This window comes from Triticum dicoccoides, chromosome 4A (genome assembly GCF_002162155.2).
Source record: "Triticum dicoccoides isolate Atlit2015 ecotype Zavitan chromosome 4A, WEW_v2.0, whole genome shotgun sequence".
Lineage (NCBI taxonomy): Eukaryota > Viridiplantae > Streptophyta > Magnoliopsida > Poales > Poaceae > Triticum > Triticum dicoccoides.
In genome coordinates this window covers 734,603,686-734,606,553 of record NC_041386.1, presented here as the reverse complement: position 1 = coordinate 734,606,553, position 2,868 = coordinate 734,603,686, and the positions used below count along the sequence as shown (strand labels likewise).

General features: G+C 48.0%; 1 pseudogene; it reads right to left on the bottom strand.

Annotated features, from left to right (window-relative positions):
* Positions 1-566: 566 nt before the first annotated feature.
* Positions 567-1,746, bottom strand: LOC119285586 (annotated as a pseudogene).
* Positions 1,747-2,868: the final 1,122 nt, after the last annotated feature.

The window sequence follows — 2,868 nt, the reverse complement described above, 5'->3', positions numbered from 1 at the left end:
TATTTTATTTTACTGACATTGATGCAAGCTCTAATGAATTCATTAAGTACAGAAAACATTAGGTACAGATCCAAGCTCTACTGAATTCATTAGGTACAGAAAACATATATAAAAAGAACTTGCTCAAAGGCAGTGTTTTACCAAAATACTGAATGAATAAGGTCAACTAGACATGGCACCGGTAACCAGTCTGATCAAAACTTTTAGTAGTACACTAACAGGTTGACAATATGCACTAGGATTTAGGATAAACATAATAACTGTTTGTTATCGAAAAGAAGACCAATTACAGTATAATTTAGACCCATGCAAGAAATACATGCCTGTCCAGAACAACAGCCAGTGCAAGGCAAATAAGAACAAGAGTAACAATGTCCTTCGAAATAACATTATGCTTATAGGTTTACCAGGCTTTTGCTCTGAACTGGAAATCAGGCAAGTAGGAGTGTAAGCACCAGCAAATTGAGCGGCATGATTCAAGCAGATTCCAATGTAACGGAGAAATACTTCAGCCGATAGAAGAACCAATTCTTGGAGGAAGCACAGGGCGTGCCTTGAAGGTAAACCTACTGCCCATATACATCTTCTAATGACTCTGGGAACAGAGGAACATATGCTAGAGATTGTTTTGTACTGTTTTTCTCAAGCTTAAAGATACATCCAACTTGCTTATGTCTCATATCGTACGCTACCAAGGTATCACCACATCCACGTGAAAGCAGGAAAATGGTGTCACAATCTGGATGAATTGCAACAACCCTGTGCTTCTTCCCAGTCAAGCTCATAAGCTCACTGAATCTGGCAGTATGCTTTAGGACCAACTCTTTACTATCACAATCCTGGAGGCACCAGAGTTCTATCCTAGAGATTTGCTTGTTATCATCGAAGGAAGGTAATAGCATAGTGTAAGCACCCCTGAGATGATCCAATTATACCAAATCCTCGGCCGTATGGCACACTGATGGTCTTACACACTTTGCCCTCGATGTCTACCCCCAGCAACACATAATCGTCGATGACGTAATTATGGTTGCCCATCACGTAAAGCAAGCCGCCAACAAAGACGCATCTACCACCGAAAAATAACGTATATTTGTCGGCCATCCCACAATTCCTATGACTCCAGGCTCCTGTCCAGGAGGAGTAGATGTTCACTCGAGTGATGTAAATTTCCAGATAGGAATGCTCGAAATGAAGAACATGGAAATGGGACGAGACCGCCGGGTCGAAAGCCAGACCGGTGGTACGGGTACGTCTGTTTGCCAGCTCCAACGGTTGAGGTTGAGGGGGTAGCTCAAACCACCTCCTGGTGGTGGGATTGCACACGACCAAATGGGAATCATCCTTGCTGTTGTAGCGGCGATAGAGAAGGAGGCCATTGCAGGCATCCACCTGGGTGATGCCATTGTACTTGTTTGGCTGCAGGTAAGGGAGGGGAGGGTCAAACGGGATTGCCGCGTCGGAGACGCTGGCAAAGTGGTGGTGTCAACCGTTGTTGTTGATGGTCGTGTAGAGGAAGCCAGCGAGGGCCTGGGGCAACTTCTTGCGGTTGGCGGGGTCGGCGATGAGGTCACGCCAGAGTACAGAGACACACTTGAAGCGATGGACGGATCTCGTAGGGAGACGGCAAAGGATCTCCAGGATGAGGTCATCGGTAAGCAGGCTGGCCGCCGTCTCCCCCGGATGGCTGCCCAGCCTCCGCTTGGTGTTCCTCCAGAACATCTCCCCCTGCTCCGCCTCCTCCATGGGGCGTACGCGGAAGGGCCTAGCCACGGGATAGATCTGCAAATGGATAGAGGAAATCATTGATCTGGCTAATGAAAAACAAACCGGGTGGTGGCGACCTCGCCGTGGTGAGTCGGGAAAGATAGTACGTTGGCTTAGAGCGGCGATGGGTGACGGGGCGGCCACCGGTGGAGCTTCGCTTCTCGAAGGGTAGTGGTCAACATAGCAGTGGCGGAGCTACAAATAAATTGTTGGGCGATCCAAGCTAAGAAGAATACGGAAATCTGAAATTCTGAATTGTTGTCATTATAATAAGTAAACAAAAAAAGCTATACCAAAATACAGTTTCCCATTGAACTATTTTAGTTAGACATTTCAAAAGCTTGGAAATATCAGACCAGAGACTGAAGTGAGCGCATTGTTTCCGCTTCAAAATTGGAACTTTATGTCAAAATGTAAAGAAACATGCCTTTACGTAAACTGTAAACAATAATGGTTCTGCATAAAAGGTACAACAGCAAGATCTTAAGTTGTGTATTTATGCTGCCACAAGACACATACGAATAGACAGTAACCTAACTGAAATAAATTGGGAATGTTATCAAAAAAATTACCTGTACCTGTGATTCAGAAAAGGTTGGAGAGGATCGGATTCAGAGGAGCTGCAGCGCCGGCTTGCCGCTGCTAACTACGTGTGGTTGCGTGGCCGCGTGGCGTGGGGTCATGGGTCGGCCTACTCGCCGTCGTCGTGCTGCTCTGTGCCGGTGAGCGGCGGCCGATGTGTGCCGACCCCCTCTCCCCTTCCCCTATATATAGTGGGGGTTTTTGGGGCTGCCAAGAACATGAGTTTCCCTCTCTCCTGGAGCAGCCCTACCCCTTTCCCTCCTCGTCTCTCGCAGTGCTTGGCGAAGCCCTGCTGGAGTGCCACGCTCCTCCATCACCACCACGCCGTTGTGCTGCTACTGGACGGAGTATTCCCTAACCTCTTCCTCTCTCCTTGCTGGATCAAGGCATGGGAGACGTCACCGGGCTGCACGTGTGTTGAACGCGGAGGCACTGTTTTTCGATGCTTAGATTGGATTCGGCCGCGATCTGAATCGCTTCATGAACGACTCCACCGACCGCGTTCTTGTGACGCTTCCG